The following is a 19635-nucleotide window of genomic DNA, read 5'->3' on the forward strand; positions in this document are numbered from 1 at the left end:
GAGGTTTCAGGAAATAGACTAAAGTGATACTTAATTTTTCTCTTCTCGTTGATTTGTATAACTGTGCCATTATTTTTTAAAAACAGTTTCTAGAAGATGGGCTTTGTGGGTTATGTTTTTTAACTGCTTACTTTTACTTTTATTGTTCAACTGCTAAGTCATGTCCAACTCTCTGAGACTGCAGCATGCCAGGTGTTGCTGTCCTTCATTATCTACTGAAGTTTGCTCAAACTCACATCCACTGAGTCAATCATGCTGCTGCCCCCTTCTCCTCCTGCCCTCAATCATTCTCAGCATCAGCTGTGCTTAGTTGCTCAGTTGTGTCCAGCTCTTTGCAACTCCGTGGACTATAACCAGCCAGGCTCTTCAGTCTATTCTCCAGGCAAGAATACTGGAGTAGGTTGTCATGCCCACCTCCAGGGGATCTTCCCAACCCAGGGATTGAACCCAGATCTCCCACACTGCAGGAGGATTCTTTACTGTCTGAGCCACATCAGGGTCTTTTCCAATGAGCTGGCACTTCGCATCAGGTGGCCAAAGTATTGAAGCTTCAGCTTGAGCATCAGTCCTTCCAATGAATTTTCAGGGTTGATTTCCTTTAGGATTGACTAGTTTGATCTCCTTGCAGTCCAAGAGATTCTCAAGAGTTTTCTCTAACACCACAATTTGGAAGCATTATTCTTTGGTGTTCAGTCTTCTTGGGCTTCTCTGACAGCTCAATTGGTAAAGAATCCATCTGCAATGCAGGACACCTTGCTTCAATCCCTGGGTCAAGAAGATCCCCTGGAAAATCTACTGGAAATCTACTGACTACTGGAAAATCCATAGATTTGACTATACTGACCTTTATTTGCAAGGTTATGCCTTGGCTTTTTAATACACTGTATAGGTTTGTCATAGCTTTCCTTCCAAGGAGCAAGTGTCTTAATTTCATGGCTGTAGTCACTGTCCACAGTGATTTTGCAGCCCAAGAAAATGAAATCTGTCACTGCTTCCACTTTTCCCCCTTCTATTTGCCATGAAGTGATGGGACTGGATGCCATGATCTTAGTTTTTTGAATGTTAAGTTTTAAGTCAGTTTTTTCAGTCTCCTCTTTCACCCTCAGTAAAAGCCTCTTTAGTTCCTCTTTACTTTCTGCTATTATGGTGATATCATCTGCATATATGAGGTTGATGATATTTCTCTGAGAAATCTTGATTCTAGCTTGTACTTCATCCAGCCCATCATTTCTCATGATGTACTTTGCATATGAATTAAATAAGCAGGGTGACAATATATAGCCTGTTATGCTCCTTTCTCAATTTTAAACCAGACATTTGTTCCACCTCCAGTTCTAACTGTTGTTTCTTGACCTGCACACAGGTTTCTAAGGAGACAAGTAAGGTGGTCAGGTATTCACATATCTTTAAGAATTTTCCAGTTTGTTGTGATTCACACAATCAAAGGCTTTCATGTAGCTAATGAAGTTCAGTTCAGTTCAGTTCATTTCAGTCTCTCAGTCGTGTCCGACTCTTTGTGACCCCATGAATAGCAGCATGCCAGGCCTCCCTGTCCATCACCATCTCCCGGAGTTCACTCAGACTCACGTCCATCGAGTCCGTATGCCATCCAGCCACCTCATCCTCGGTCGTCCCCTTCTCCTCCTGCCCCCAGTCCCTCCCAGCATCAGAGTCTTTTCCAATGAGTCAACTCTTCACATGAGGTGGCCAAAGTACTGGAGTTTCAGCTTTAGCATCATTCCTTCCAAAGAAATCCCAGGGTTGATCTCCTTCAGAATGGACTGGTTGGATCTCCTTGCAGTCCAAGGGACTCTCAAGAGTCTTCTCCAACACCACAGTTCAAAAGCATCAATTCTTCGGGGCTCAGCTTTCTTCACAGTCCAACTCTCACATCCATACATGACCACTGGGAAAACCATAGCCTTGACTAGACGGACCTTAGTCGGCAAAGTAATGTCTCTGCTTTTGAATATACTATCTAGGTTGGTCATAACTTTCCTTCCAAGGAGTAAGCATCTTTTAATTTCATGGCTGCAGTCATCATCTGCAGTGATTTTGGAGCCCAAAAGAAAGTCTGACACTGTTTCCACTGTTTTCCCATCTATTTCCCATGAAGTGATGGGACCAGATGCCACGGTATTCATTTTCTGAATGTTGAGCTTTAAGCCAACTTTTTTGCTCTCCTCTTTCACTTTCATCAAGAGGCTTTTTAGCTCCTCTTCACTTTCTGCCATAAGGGTGGTGTCATCTGCATATCTGAGGTTATTGATATTTCTCCCTGTAATATTGATTCCAGCTTGTGTTTCTTCCAGTCCAGCGTTTCTCATGATGTCCTCTACATATAAGTTAAATAAGCAGGCTGACAATATACAGCCTTGACGTACTCCTTTTCCTATTTGGAACCAGTCTGTTGTTCCATGTCCAGTTCTAACTGTTGCTTCCTGACCTGCATACAGATTTCTCGAGAGGCAGGTTAGGTGGTCTGATATTCCCATCTCTTTCAGAATTTTCCACAGTTGATTGTGATCTACACAGTCAAAGGCTTTGGCATAGTCAATAAAGCAGAAGTAGATGTTTTTCTGGAACTCTCTTGCTTTTTCCATGATCCAGTGGATGTTGGCAATTTGATCTCTGGTTCTTCTGCCTTTTTTAAAACCAGCTTGAACATCAGGGAGTAGATGTAGATTTTTTTCTGGAATTCTCTTGCTGTCTCTATGATTCAATGAACGTTGGCAATTTAATTTCTAGCTCCTCTACCTCTTCTAAATCCAGCTCATGCATCTGGAAATTCTCAGTTCATGTACTGCCAAAGCTTTGTTTGAAGGATTTTAAGCATATCCAGTTGCAATGCAGGACACCTGAGTTTGATCCCTGGGATGGGAAGATACCCTGGAGAACGGAAAGTCTGCCCACTCCAGTATTCTGGCCTGGAGAATTCCACAGACAATACAGTCCATGGAGTCACAAAGAGTCAGACATGACTGAAAGACTTTCACTCTCACTTCCACTTTCAAGCGTAACTTTATCAGCATGTGTATAATGTCAGCCATTGTGACATGTGGCTTCCCAGGTGACTCAGGTAAAGACTCCACCTTCCAAGCAGAAGCTGAGTGTTCAGTTCTTGAGTCAGGAAGATCCCCTGGAGAGGAAAATGACAACCCTCTCCAGTGCTCTTGCTTGGGAAATCCCTTGGACAGAGGAGCCTGGGATTGCAAAGAGTCATACACAACTAAATAGCAACAATATCTTTTTATCTGTCTATCTAGCAAGATCATCTACCTCATCTATCCATATCTTATATCCCAAGATTAAAGATTTCAGAAATTAAACTATTTACCTTCTCTTAAATCCCCCACAGGAATGCTCACTGAAATGTAAACATAGCCAGTTATATTAGTCAGAATTCTTCAAAGAAATGGAACCAGTAGGATATATACAGATGAATACAAAGAAATTTATTATAAGAGACTGAGCCACATAATTATGGAGGCTGAGAATTCCCATGCCTAGCTGTCTGCAAGCTGGGTGCCTAGGAAGCCAGTGGTATAGTGACAGTCCAAACCCAAAGCTCCAGGAATCAGGAGGACTGATCTTCAAGGGCAGGAGAAGATGGATGTTCCAACTCAAGCAAAAAAAGGGCAAATTTACTCTTTTATGTTCTGTTGAGCCCTCAACAAACTATATGTGGCTCACTAACATTGGTAAGGACAATATTGTTTACTCAATCTACCTTTTCAAATGCTCATCTTTTCTAGAAATGCTCTCACAGACACACCTATAAAAGATTTTTACTAGCTACCTGAGTATCATTCAGACCAGTTATGTTGACACATAAAATAAATCATCACAGCAACACTCCATAAATGCTTGTTGAAAGACATGCTACTCTGACTCCCAGTTCACATCTTCAGCCAGTTATGTAATTTATTTTAAAAGTTCATCTGACCCTAGGGTTTTGAACTATTGTCCCCAGGAAATGTACAGGCAATGGCCCCTAAGAATATTAGCAAGGCCAAATCTCAGAAGTGAAGACTTCGTTATCTCCCCAACTTAGAATCTTCGGGTTAGACATCCTATAACTCATTAAGCAGAGTATGTCTGCTGCTCCTCCCTGTTACTGTCATCCCATTTCTAGGTTTCGCTGTTGGTTGTTCAGTTTTGCAGCTTTGCTACTTTTCAATAGAGGGCTTTGCCTTTCTGTGGTGTGTGTCCTTAGCTGAGTATAATTACAGACTCTCCCACACATTCTTTCATCATGTCTTCTGATATATCTCTAACATAAGTTGTTAAAGAAAGTAGGAGGTGAGTGGGTGAGTTCTTAATGAATATCATCTGTAGCCCCATACGTTCCAGAATAACATGCAAAAAAAAAGACAGATCTTTCGAGCAGCCAAATATTTAACAAAATAGCAACCTGTACTATGATAAGCCACTCTTCACCCAGGAAGCATGAGAAAAATGTTTTGCTTATACATTTTCTTCCTTTGATCAACTCTTCCACTTTTACAGTTCTGTAACACAGTAGCCAAAACAATGAAACACATTTATATCTTTCTTCATGAGACTCTAAATTCCCAAACACAGAAACTTTAAAATTTTTATTCCTATCATTTAGATCAGGAGTCCAGAGTAAAATCTTATGTGGCTAATTTGGCCTGCCACTTGTTTTTATCAATAAAGGTTTATTGGCACAAACCACAGCCTCTCATTTATGTTTGCCTTTGATTTCTTCTTGAACTGCAATGGCAGAAGTGAGTAGTTGTAACAGAGACCATGTAGCCTTTAAATCTTAATATATTTACTTTTTTGCTTTTACAGAGAAAGCTTGCCAACCTAGATTCAGTTCTTAAAAAATTTGTTGCATAAGTGAATTAATGCAGATTATCATTATATTGATGTAATTCTTGACTATAAATAAAAATACCGTCAGTTAAAATTGCATGTTTTCTTAAAATGAGTCAAGAGATAATTAGTAATTTATCTACAGAGAATACAAGATGAAATACTTTGCTGGATTTAATCAGCTTACCAAATTGACTGGCTATCATATTTTTTGTCTATTTGTGGGTTGTTTTGGAAACCAAAACTTCTGACAGTTTTAATTACCTTAGCAAACTGTGATTCTTTTTTGTATCATATGGACTAAGTGTTACTGAAATGTGTTATTAAGGCTATTAGTTCCATGAAAAAATATTAATAATTTCTTGGCATACAAACCATGTAATCAAGTGAGATAAAAGGTTATTTTTTAATATAGATTTTATTTTATTTTATTTTTGTATCAACTTTAGGTTCACAGCAAAATTGAGTAGAGGGTACAGAGATTTCCCATGTACCTCCTACCCCCACATAGCACCACCTCTTCCACTCTCAACATCTCCCTCATTCCCTGGTGGTATATTTGTTACAACAGATGAACCTACAATGACCTATCACCCAAAGTCCCTAGGTAACATTAGGGCTCACTCTTGGTGTTGCATATTCTGTAGGTTTTGATAAATGTATAATGACATATGTCTACCATTATTGTTCATACAGAGTAGTGTCACTGCCCTAAAAAGTCCTCTGTGTTCTCTTTATCCCATCATTCCCCCTAACTCCTGGAAACCACTTTTTTTTTTTTTAAACTGTCTTAATAGCTTTGTCTTTTATAGAATGTTATACAGTTGAAATCATACAGTATGTAGCCTTTTCATATTGGCTTCTTCCACTTAGTAATATACACTTTTGATTTCATATCTTTTTATAATTTGATAGCTCATTTCTTTTCAGCTCTTTGAAAAATATTTTGTTGTCTGGATGTACCATGGTATATTTATCCATTCACCTACTGAATAATATCTTGGATGCTTCCAAGTTTTGGCAATCCATGAATAAAGCTGCTATAAACATGCATGTGCAGGTTTTTGTGTGGACATAAGTTTTCAACTCATTTGGACAAATGTCAAGAAAAACGATTGTGGATTGTATGGTAAAACTATGTTTAGTTTTATAAGAAACTGCCAAATAGTCTGTCAAAATGACTGTACCACTTTGCATTTCCACCAGTAATGAATGTGGTGAACTATCAGTTCAAATCTAGTTCGAACTATCTAGTTTGAACTATCAGTTCATACAGTCAGTGTTTGAGATGTTCATCATTATAATAGGTGTGGTTTTGTTTTTTTTTAACATTTTGAAATGCTTTCAAAAAGTTAAAAATAAATTCTGAATATTTGGGGTGTGGTAGAACATATATTTCTTAAAATAATCATTAAAATATATTGTTGTAGGATAGTTTATAAAATGAATGTTTGAACTATTATCAAACTGTGCTATTAAGTGAGATTTATTTGGTTAGGTCTGAGTGGATCTGTAACAAATAAGCACAGTCCAAGCTGTTGTCTATAATACAGGAATTTGGAGAGAATTTTCTTTATCCTCTTTGTGTAAGCCACATTCTATCATATTTTGAATATGATCTAGGTAAGCCTTCCCAAATGCATCTCATAAAATGACATATTTAAGTTAGCATTTTATTTGAAAAGTTTTATATAACTTTGTACTTGGCTTCATATATTCATTTAATATGGGACTTTTGTTGTCTTAAGCACTTCCTCCAGTTCTTATTCTAAATAGCAAATTTATGTTATTCCATTTTACAAATGGGGAGGCTAAATTCTGGAGCAGGTTTCAATGCTATTTTAACACTAAGATTATAAATAGAATGGTATTTAAGTCTTTAAATGTTCATCTACCTTCTAAGCTAAATTTGTGTTCAATTTTTTGTTTTTTAATTTTATATGTTTTTTTTTTTTTTTAACTCTAGGGCAACAAACATGTTATAATTACTTTCCTTATCCATGTCAGTGTTCAAAAATTCTGAAATGATTTACCTTTTATTTTTTCTTGGTCAATTTGTTAAGAGAGTTGTGGAAGTACTTACAGTTGTCCCTTGGTAACTATGGGGAATTGATTCCAGGATCCCTGTGGATATAAAAATTCTTGGCTGCTCAAGTTCATCATATAAAATGATGTAGTATTAATATTTGCATATAACCCATACACATTCTCTACAAACTTTAAGTCATCTCTAGCTTACTTATAATACTTAATGCAATGTAAAGTCTATGTAAATAGTTGTAAATACAATGTAAATGCTATGTAAATAGTTGCTGGTATGTGGCAAATTCAAGTTTTCTTTTTGGAACTTTCTGGATTTTTTTTTTTTTTTTCTTTCTGATCCTTGGTCGGTGGAATCTTCAAATATGGAATCCTCAGATATAGAAGGCCAACTATATCTCTACTTTGAAAAACTTTACAAGTACACCAAGCATGCTAAAGAAAAGTAACCTTCTTAAATTTCACAACTGCTGCTGGAATATAAGTTTTGATGGATATAATTTTAATTCTCATAATTCTTTTCACATTAATACAAAATATTAATACATAATTTTCAAAAGGTGTTTTTTTTTATTAGGGAAAAATTCTGATTATGTACACAGAGGCTATAAAATGTGTTACAATTCTTAAACACAAAATATATAGTGATATAAATTAGAGTTTAAAAATACTACTACAAATAAATTTTAGTAGAAGTGATTTGCAGATCACCTTTTTAGAATATTTGGTTGATTTTCTCAAGGGGACAATGCTATGAGTAATTGTTCTGGATTGAACTAGTCCCAAAGGCTTATACACAACATAATAAATAACACATTGCCAGGAGAACTCTGTCTGGGGATAAAGCCCAGGAAGAAGTAAGCCTATTGGTGAGGGGTTTTGTGTGCTATGATAAAATGTGAGAAATGGACTCTGGAAAATGGGAATCACTAAAGACTGTCCGGAGAACTGAACTAGTTTGACTTGAGTTTTAAAAATATGTCTGTTTGTAGAGTGCGGCATGTAGGTTAAGTCTAGATTTAGAGATGACAAATTAGGAATCTATTACAAAGTTCCAGAAATCTTACGAGAACCTAAAAGCTATCATAAATCAAAGTACAGATAATGCTGAGGGAATTTCCAAATGTTTAGTGAGGAAACAAAAATTAAACGCAATAGGAAAGGAAGAATAGTTTCAAAAAAAGAAGGTAGTGGGAGAATGTGAATAATCAAAGCACCTGGACTGTAGGTAGCCAAAACAGGAAAATGGATATGGGAAGGAAAACTGAGGGGGCAAACATCTGTCAGGTCCACTAAAGAAGGTTGCAGGGAAGACGCTGAATCAAGACATTCTCTCTTTAAAGGCACGTACCAGATTCTTACATAAATGAAAAGTTACCTGCAAATTTTGATGTACACTTGTTACCTCTATGATTGTAAACCAGATATTTGGATTTCAACTAGTGGCTGCTCAAATGCCTTCCGGTTAAGGAGATTTTAAGGTGATTCAGACAATTGTTGATTTAATATCCAACACATGACATGAGTATAATTATTGGAAAAAATATGAAATTCTCTTTAGAAGTTCTTTTAGTTCTTGCTATATGACCTTTCTAAATGACTTAATTGTATGCTTTTCATTTATGAAAATCTTATCTATGAAAGTAATTAATATATCAAGATGACTTTAGACTCTCTCAGAAATGTGACTCCATGACTAATTTAGGACCTACTATGGCAACATGGCACTGTTAATAAGATACCACATGTTGGGATTTGAATTGCCTCACATTTAGCTTTATATTGATAGTGATATACAAGATATTTGGATCCTGTCCAGTTAGCTTTTATTTAGCTGGGCTCATGTGTTAGAGAAATATGGGGAAATAATCAAAGGTAACTTATACAGTGATTCATATAGTAAGTATTTTATCTAATCTAGCCAAGACCCTATTTGAAACTATGTGTATATTTTCTGATACATGAACTTAATTGAAAAATAAAATTGAGACACACCTTGATAATAGATTCATAGATGAATTGATTGTGTACTTTCATTGGCAACTGTTTACTCACTGGCTCAGCTAATGTTAGTTTTACATTCTCTAATGTCAGGCTAACTGGGACTCTAAGCCTACTATATCTACAACATATTTAAGAATAATTTATATGGAGCATTCTGTTATTTTGATGCCTAGCAATGGTATAAAACCAAACAGTAATGATTATTATTAGTTGTTGTTCAGTTGCTAAGTTGTGTCTGACTCTTTGCTGCCACATGGACTGCAGCATGCTAGGCTTCCTGGTCTTCACTGTCTTTCTGAATTCTGCTCAAATTCATGTCTTTGAGTCAGTGATGCTATCTAACTGTCTCATCCTCTGCCATCCTCTTCTCCTTTTGCGTTCAATCATTTTCAGCATCAGGGTCTTTTCCAATGAGTCAGCTCTTTGTATCAGGTGGCCTAAGTATTGGAGCTTCAGCTTCAGCATCAGCCCTTCCCATGAATATTTAGGGTTGGTTTCCTTTAGGACTGACTGGTTTATCTCCTTGCAGTCCAAGGGACTCTCAAGAGTCTTCTCCAGCACCACAATTTGAAATCATCAATTCTTCGGCACTCAGCCTTCTTTATGTGCCAACTCTCATATCCTTTCATGACAACTGGAAAAACTACAGCCTCAACTATATGAATTTTTGTAGACAAAGTGATATCTTTGCTTTTTAAAACACTGTCTAGGTTTGTCATAGTTTTTCATCCAAGGAGCAAGTATTTTTTAATTTCATGGATGCAGTCATGTTCCACAGTGATTTTGGAGCCCAAGAAAATAAAATCGGTCACTGTTTTGACTTTTTTCCTTTTGTGTTTGCTATGAAGTGATGGGACTGGATGCCATGACCCTTTAGTAAGCCACCTTTTTCACTGTCCTCTTTCACACTCATCAAGAAGCTCTTTACTTCCTCTTCACTTTCTGCCATTAGAGTGGTATCATCTGCATATCTGAATCTGTTGCTATTTCTCTCAGCAATCTTTATTCCAGCTTTATTTATTTATTTATTCCAGTGAGTTATCCAGTCAAGCATTTTGCATGATGTGCTCTGCATATAAGTTAAATAGTCAAGGTGACAGCCTTGTCATACTGTTTTCCCAATTTTGAACCAGTCATTTGTTTCATGTAAGATTTTAACTGTTGTTTCTTGACCTGTGTACAGATTTATCAGGAGACAGGTGAGGTGGTCTGGTATTCCCATCTCTTTAAGAACTTTCCACAGCTTGTTGTGATCCACACAGTCGAAGGCTTTTGGGTAGTCAACGAAGGAAAAGTTGATGTTTTATTGGAATTCTCTTGTTTTACCTATGATCCAATGAAATTTGGCAATTTGATCGCTGGTTCCTCTGCCTTTTTCTAAATCTAGGTTGTAGTTCTGAAAATTCTTGGTTCGTGTATTGCTGAAGCTTATATTGAAGGATTTTGAGTATAACCTTATTATAGTGAAGTCGTTCAGTCATGTCCGACTCTTTGCAATCCCATGGACTTGTAGCCTACCAGTCTCCTCCGTCCATGGGATTTTCCAGGCAATAGTCCTGGAGTGGCTTGCCATTTCCTTCTCCAGGGGATCTTCCCAACCCAGGGATCGAACCCGGGTCTCCCGCATTGTAGACAGATGCTTTACCGTCTGAGCCACTAGGGAACTACCTTATTAGCATGCAATTATTTGGTAGTTTGAACATTCTTTGGCACAGTGCTTCTTTGGCATTGAAATGAAAACTCAACTTTTCCAATCCTGTGACCACTGTTGTGTTTTCCAAATTTGTGTACATATTAAATGCAATATTTTAATAGGATCATCTTTTAGGATTTTAAGTAGCTCAGCTGGAATTCTATCACCTCCATTAGCTTGTTTCATCATACTGCTTCCTAAGGCCCTCTTGACTTCATGCTTTGAGGTGTCTGGCTCTAGATAAGTAACCACACCATCATAGTTATCCTGGTCAATAAGGTCTTTTTTGTATAGTTCTTCTGTTTATCATTGCCACTTCTTAATCTCTTCTGCCTCTGTTAGGTACTTACTGTTTCTGTCCATTATAGTGCTCATCCTTGCATTAATATTCCCTTGATACCTCCAATTTTCTTGAAGAAATCTCTGGTCTTTCCCATTCTATTGTTTTCCTCTACTTCTTTGCACTTTCACTGAAAAAGGCCTTCTTATCTCTCATTGCTATTCTCTGGAACTGTGAATTCTGTTGGGTATGATTTCCCATTCTTCCTTATTTTTCCTTCTCTTCTTTCCTCTTTGACAACCAGACAAATTTGCCTTCTTGCATTTTTTTTTTTTTTTTCCTTTGGGATGGTTTTAGTCACTGCCTCCTGTACAATGTTATGAAGTCCATAGTTGCTCAGGCACTCCGTCTACTAACACCAGTGAACACCCAGGACTGATCTGCTTTAGGATGGACTGGTTGGATCTCCTTACAGACTAAGGGACTTTCAAGAGTCTTCTCCAACACCACAGTTCAAAAGCATTAATTCTTCAGCACTCAGCTTTCTTCACAGTCCAACTCTCACATCCATACATGACCAATGGGAAAACCATAGCCTTGACTAGACGGACCTTTGATGACAAAGTAATATCTCTGCTTTTCAATATACTATCTAGGTTGGTCATAACTTTTCTTCCAAGGAGTAAGCATCTTTTCATTTCATGGCTGCAATCACCATCTGCAGTCATTTGGAGCCCCAAAAAATAAAGTCTGACACTGTTTCCACTGTTTCCCTATCTATTTGCCATGAAGTGATGGGACCAGATGCCATGATCTTCGTTTCTGAATGTTGAGCTTTAAGCCAACTTTTTCATTCTCCTCTTTCACTTTCATCAAGAAGGCTTTTTAGTTCCTCTTCACTTTCTGCCATAAGGGTGGTGTCATCTGCATATCTGAGGTTATTGATATTGCTCCCGGCAATCTTGATTCCAGCTTGTGCTTCTTCCAGCCTAGCGTTTCTCATTATGTACTCCTAGGCTAAACTTGCCTGCTATTCCAGGCATCTCTTGAATTCTTATTTTTTCATTCCATTTCCCTATGATGAAAACGACATTTTTTTTTGGTGTTAGTTCTAGAAAGTCTTGTAGGTCTTCATAGAACTGGTCAACTTCACCTTCTTCTGTATCAGTGATTGGGGCATAGACTTGGATTACTGTGATATTGGATATTTTGCCTTGGAAATGAACCAAGATCATTCTGTTGTTTTTGAGACTGCATCCAAGTACTTCATTTCAGACTCTTTTGTTGACTGAGCACTACTCCATTTCTTCTAAGGGATGCTTGTGCACAGTAGTAGATATAATGGTCATCTAAATAAAATTCGCTCATTTACATCCATTTTAATTCACCGATTCTTAAAAATGTCGATGTTCACTCTTGGCATTTCCTGCTTGGCCACATCCAATTTGTCCATTCGTGGTCCTAACATTCCAGGTTCCTAAGCAGTACTGTTCTTATAGCATCAGACTTTACTTTCACCACTAGACACGTCCACAACTGAGGGTCATTTCTCGCTTTGGCCCAACGACTTCATTCTTTCTGTAGATATTAGTAATTGTTTTCCCTTTTCCCCAGTAGCATGCTGGACACCTACCCACCTAAGGGGATCTCATCTACCAGTGTCATATCTTTTTGTCTTTTCATCCTGTTCATGTTCATGGGGTTCTCATAGCAAGAATACTGGAGTGGTTTGCCATTTCCTCCTCCCTTGGACCATGTTTTAGCAACATGGATTAACATATCTCTTGTAGGGTAGCATGCAATTTTTTTAAATACTACTTCACATATTTTCTCTGGGCTTTCCTAAATTAAAACAGTTCCTCCTCATTTTGTTTAGCCCCAAAACTCTCCAATTTCTGCATAAGATCAACTTTTTCCTTGCTGCCTTGTTTCCTTTGCAGAGGAAATGACTCCAGAAGATAGGTGATACCTTCAGAACTCCACAAGCTCTTTGAGTGAAAAAGGCAACCCTGAGATCTCCTTGGTTTAGCCTTCCATTATCCTCTGTGGGGCCCTAAGTGGGAAACCTTAAAAAAGAAGGGCTAGCTTTGCAGTTTAGAGCTAAGATGATGCCTGGCGGAAGAGATGAGGGCACGGCCTAAGTTGTCTGTCAAAACTTTTGATTGGTTTTCTTGATTTTTGTGCACGTAGACAGCGCGTGATCACCATAGACTCCTGTTATAATGATGGCACATGATGATTTGACCTTTAATGTGATTGGTGCAACTATGGAAAGTCCCTTACAAACCCCTCCCTGCTTGCCTTTAAAAACCAAGAGCTTACAACAATAAACCGGAACTGCTTAGACAGAACCCCTGTCGCGTCTGATTGTCTCTCGCATGCCAAGGGGCTGGGTTGGCGGACAGCAGGCTCACCTCTCCTCGGGACCCCTTGGCTTTGCTGAGGGAAGTTCCACTGCTTCTCTCTTTCTGCGGAGTGCCCCCTGCAGTCCTCCAAACCTCCAACATAGATATAGAAGTCAGAAAATGGGGAGTGGCAAAGTTCTGGGTGTTAGAAGCATCATTAACCACTAACAGGTGGAGGGCAGGGAATCAGGGATTTTCATGTTTCTGCCAAGACTTAGAGATCTTCTCCCTGACTCATTGACTCTTGCTATAATCTGACTTGAATCCACTAGGATTAATCCAAACATGCCATTTATCCCCGTGTATTTTAGTAACTCCTATAAGCCCAGGATCTGAGGTTATCTATTTCTCATGACTTGGACACATAGGCCTTAGTAATTTTCTTAATTCCATAACACTCCCTGATATCTAAAGCTTCCCACATGTGCTCTGGTTTTCATTGTCTGTCACCTACAAAATCCCCTATTGCTTCAAACTCTTCTCTAAATATTTATTTTATTATATTCTGACAGTACTCTGAATGAGTAGATAAAAGAATGACTGAGCAGCACAGAAATTGAGACAATTTGGTGTGCAAGGTTTTCTTCTTCCTTTATTTTTTTCCTGTATAATCTTTGTTTAAGTAAAGTGATACTCTTACCATGTACCCCTATATATGTGAAAAAGTCTAAAGTGTTGGTTGAAGCAGAGTGGATAATCTTGTTTGAATACCTTGGGTTCCTTTAACATGTTCCTTTAACATGAAAACCAATAGTATAAACAAATTGGCCTAATAAGGAAAAGTTTAAGGAAGATTCTAGCCTACAAATGTTAATCTTTAGGGAACAACTTAACAATGATAGTCAACTCTTTGAAGTGGTATCTCTTTGAGGATGCTAAATTATGTTTCCATATTTTCACGATGGTGATGGGAACTCAAGTTAAATTAGAAGACCATAAATTTAAGCTTATTATTAAGAAATCCCCAAACTAAACAGAAAACAGTTGGAACTTGCAGAATATTAAAAATACAACTAGATCAATTACTATATACAAAATCTAAACAAAACTATTCTACATGACTGATAAAATTTAGACTGTTAAATCCTACTCTTTGAGTACTTGGAGCTGAGAGTGTTTAGAACATTTATCTGTAAGTATGTTGAGAAATTTGTAAAAACAAAAACAAAACACTTCTCTTAAGGGAAAAGCAAAAGCATTCCTGAAGAATTCTCCAGACAAGCAATAATTTAAAAATCTGGAATAATGTCTGCCTGAGAGCAGAAAGTCATGTGGAATCAATCCAATGGAATCAAAAGAATCCTTAAGCAAATCATTCCTTGAAGCAATGAGGATTGCACAGTCCACAATATGATAGACAGAATACAGCAAGGGTCCACTTTTGTTCTGTAAAAGAGTCTGCCAAGGTGGTCGACACAGGCAAGAGGGCTATTTTATTGATGACATTATCTTACAAAAATCATCAGTGTGTTCTCACATGAGCTGGAAGCCTTTGTAAGCCTTCTTGGGGAATGCAAATCTTAGCCAATTGAGAGGTTGACATTCACTCCAGCAGCATGAATTAGAAGGAGGAAAGATGAGTCAGACCAATGCCTTCAGCAAATTTAAGCTAACTATTAAGTTATAATTAGTATTTTGGAAACTTCTTCCATGTTTGACTCTGACAAGGAGAGGTTTCGATGATTTTTCTTTAAAAACAAAAGAGTATCTTCTTCTTTTTTTTTTTTTTTTTTTTGCTGCAGTAGTAAAATGTGTGCAAAAATCCTGTCACTCATGAAATGTCTGCATCTGACTGTCAGAGGACTTCAGGTATTTTCAGACTGTTAATGAATAGGCATCCAAATCCGTGGCTTGCACCTGAAGTCAGATGTCACAGTTAATGTGCACTGAAGATTACAGTATGTTCCAACAGAGAATACAAGACACTCCAATAGCAGCACCCCTGGTCCCTTCAGAACCGATAAGTATCAAGGGCCAGAAGTAGTTCCTATGTGATTCCATCTCAACTGACTAAGAAGAATAGAAATTGGGATATAGTGTTAAGCAACATCACTCAACTGTTTTCATTTTCAACCAGTTTTCTATCATTTATGCATCTGTTAGATATATGTATGTGCATGTGTGCTCAGTCACTTCAGTCATGTCCCTCTTTGTGACCCTATGGATGGCAGCCTGCCAGACTCCTCTGTGCGTCGGATTCTCCAAGCAAGAATATTGGAGTAGGTTGCCATCCCTTCCTCCAGGAGATCTTCCCAACCCAGGGATCAAACCCATGTCGCTTATATCTTCTGCACTGGCAGACAAGTTCTTTACTGCTAGTGCCACCTAGGAGGCCAATGTATGTGTGTGTGTATATACATGTGCATAGTCACTCAGTTGTGTCCAACTGTTTGTGACCCCATGGACTATAGCCTGCCAGACTCCACTGTCCATGGGATTCTCCAAGTAAGAATACTGGAGTGGGTTGCCATTTCCTTCTCCAGTATATATATATATAATTTTCTCAGACTTAATGCTATTAGTTTAATGCCAGAATCCAAAAGATTTAGTTTCTGTCTTTGAGGTAAGAATATGTTATATATAAAGATAATTTCACAAGTTTATCTTTATGATCAGTAACAATTGTTATGGAAGAGGGAAATAAACTCTTACACAGTACACTATTTTACCTATAGATGAAACGTCCGTCCCTGTGATGGTTACTTTTATGTGTCAACTTGGCACATAACTTGGGTTATGGTGCTCAGATATATAGTTAAACATTATTCTGGATATTTCTATGGAAGTGGGCTTTGAATGAGATCAACATTTATATAGTTGGACTTTGAGTAAAGCAAGATATCTTCCATAATGTGTGTGAATCTTATTGAAAGTCTCAGTAAAATGCAGACTTACTTCCCCTAAGCAAACAGGAATTCTGCCAGAAGACCACCTTTGGATTCAAATGGCATCTCTTCCTTGGGTCTTCAGGTAGCCTATGGGCCTACACTGCAGATTTTGGACCTCCTTTCACAATAATGTTAGCCAATTCCATAAAATAAATAAAATCTCTCTCTTTATATATACGTGTACACATACACACATTATTGATTCTGTTTCTCTGGAGAACATAAATTAGAATATATAGTTTTTGAGTATTTGAAAATATGGCTGTGTTTGCCAGTTCTTATGCAGTGCAACTGGTATTCATACCACTATAAACTTGGTGAAGTGAAAGTGTTAGTCACTCAGTCGTGTTTGACTCTGTGCAACCCTATAGACTGTAGCCTGCCAGGCTTCTCTCTCCATGAGATTCTCCAGCCAAGAATACTGGAGTGGGTTGCCATGACCTCCTCCAGGGGTATGGGCCACCAGGGAGGCACAAAATCGATGAGGTGCTTATGAGCAATGCAGCTCTTGCCCTGACTTGAGTTGGAATTGAGGTTGCTATGGCCACAACGCAGAGTACTAACTACTATAGGATCACAGCAAGCCATCAGGAAACACCTTGCAGTCTGAGTCACCAGAGATGCCCACTATAAACTTAAGCTAACAATAAAATTACATTTATAAAAAATGGCTCTAGGGTTTAGATTAAATGAGTGGAGGAGAAACAGAAATAGAAATAATTATAAGCTAGATGTTTATCAGGAACACAGATAAAGAGTAATAACCTTAATATTCAGTGGTTCAGTGGAAGGAGGAAAAAATAAAAGGAAGAGAAATGAGAAAGAAAGAGAGGATTTGAACTTATCTCAGTTATTCAAGATTGAATTTAGAACAAGATACAGTTTTATTTGAACTGGGGACAGTGCCCTAAGACTCAGAAATGCATATGCTGTTCTTGGTATCTGAGCTGAATTAAAAAACAATTTTAATAAGATAGAATAGGGACTTTCCTAGTGGTCCTGCACTCCCAGTGCAGGGGGTTTGTGTTCTATCTCTGGTGAGTGAACTAGATCCCACATGCCACAACTGAGTTCGCATGCTGCAACTAGAGATCCCACATGCCACAACTAATACCTAGCACAGACAAATAAATAAATAAATAAAGATATTGAAAAAGATAGAATAGAATAATATGATTCACACATAGCTCACCAGGTAATATTCTGATCTGGAAAGAAAACACTGGGACATCTTCGACTTCATATAAACTCTATATTGATAGATGAGTACTTGAATATAGATATTTGAATAAACCACATAATATACATTTTCTTCCTTCTTTATTGATATGGATACATAACTCAGCACTAAGAAAAATAAATTCTCCTTAAACAAAAATTTGCAAAATAAGCACTAAATTTTGCAGAAATCAGCAAGGGCCAGATGACCCACTTGTTCTTAATATTGACTCTTTTGAAAATATCAAGTTATTCAAATATGTACATAATTATGTTACTATATACTTTAAAAATTCAGCTTTATTGATGTATTATGAACATATAAAATTATAAGATATTTAAAGTGTATGTCGTGGTGATTTGATATATCTTATGCTTTATAAAGAGATTCCTTGGTGGGTCAGATGGCAAAAAATCTTCCTGCAATGCAGGAGACACAGTTTGATCCCTGGGTTAGGAAGATCCCCTGGAGGAGGAAATTACAACCTATCTCAGTATTCTTGCCTGGAGAATTCTTTGGACAGAGGAGCCTGGTAGGCTATACAGTCTATGGGATTGCATAGAATTAGACATGACTGAGTGACTTACACACACACACACCTTATAAAAGGATTATATTCCCCTAAATGAGTTTGCCAACTGACAGGTTAGCTCAGTTGGTTAGAGCATGTCTAGTTAATTAGCACATCCATCACTTTATGTATTTATCTTTTAATTTTATTTTTGTAAGAACATTTAAATTCTAGTCTCTTACCAAAGTTCAATAACACTATACAGTATAAACAATGATGATAGCACCCTATACATTATTTATTTTATAGCTGAAATTTTGTGCCCTTTTACCAACCTACTTCTTAAACTCTAGCAACCACATTCCTACTCTGTTTCTATAACGTTTTATCCCATGTATAAATGATACTATACAGTATTTGTCTTTCTCTAACTAGCTTATTTCATTTAACATAATGCTTTCAAAATCCATCCATGTTGTTATAAAAGATAGGAATTCCTTCCTTCTCATGGCTGAATAATATTCCAGTATATATACTATTTGGGCATGGGCTTCAAAAATCATTTTACTATTTGTCTTTGACCAATTCAGTTTCTTTTCCCATGTTTTAGTATTAATTAAAAAAAAATAAAGACAGGTTGTTTCCTGAATTTCATCCATTAATTTATTTATTCAAACTTGTATCATGACATTTTTCAACAAAACACAGTGATTCCTTGCAGAGTTTTTGTTTGTGAAAGTGCCTTAGGTGTTAATCATGTATCTTTGAAAGAGTTTATCTTATAACAGGTTTCTTTTATTATTTTCATTTGTTTATGGAATAATTAACTGTATAAGCCAAGTAAGCTGCTCTTGCTAAAGCCAAATAATGACTTAAAGACATAATTTTATAGCATAGTTCTAGTTTCCCTAAGAAGGACTTCTTAATAATCATTTTCTCTTTGACCAATTATCTTTACCCCTTCTCCTACATTGTTATCAAATTAATCAGATATTATCATTATCTTTAGCAAACATAGAATTCTTATCAAAATGATTGGCTTTCTGCAAAAGTAAGTAGAAGACAGTTTGGTCCAGAGTTTAATGTAACCAATCCCAATCACTTGCAAGATGGCAATCCTCACTTTTAGATTGTAGGCAGATGCTTCACGATTAATTTCTGTTTTGAAGTCTCATCCTACAGTTATAACACAGGCTTTGATTTATCCTGCCCCAGGAAAGATTGGTGCTTTCATCTACTGAGAAGATTGGGCTGGTTGATTCTTTTTCATGTCATAATTCTATATTATGCTAGTCATATCAGGTGAGCTAATCAAGGCATTACTCCTTTCACCATGAATTTCCCCTTAGTAGTGCTGCTCCAGTGGGTCCAGGTATGTGCTGTTTGCCCTACTTGCTCTTGTTTAAAAGACATATTTTTAAATATTTTTTTAGTTCACTGTGCTATTAATTTCTTCAGTATATCTATATTCATGGGTCAGATTTGCATAAGTTATCTAATTTTGTGTTTTTTTTTTTTTTTGTATCTTTTGGGTCTTTTTAGGATTATATTCTGAGAAGGCAATGGCACCCCACTCCAGTACTCTTGCCTGGAAAATCCCATGGAAGGAGGAGCCTAGTGGGCCGCAGTCCATGGGGTCGCTGAGAGTTGGACACGACTCAGTGACTTCACTTTCACTTTTCACTTTTGTGCATTGGAGAAGGAAATGGCAACCCACTCCAGTGTTCTTGCCTGGAGAATCCCAGGGACAGCA

The sequence above is a fragment of the Oryx dammah genome, unplaced genomic scaffold (genome assembly GCF_014754425.2).
Source record: "Oryx dammah isolate SB20612 unplaced genomic scaffold, SCBI_Odam_1.1 HiC_scaffold_3, whole genome shotgun sequence".
Classification (NCBI taxonomy): domain Eukaryota; kingdom Metazoa; phylum Chordata; class Mammalia; order Artiodactyla; family Bovidae; genus Oryx; species Oryx dammah.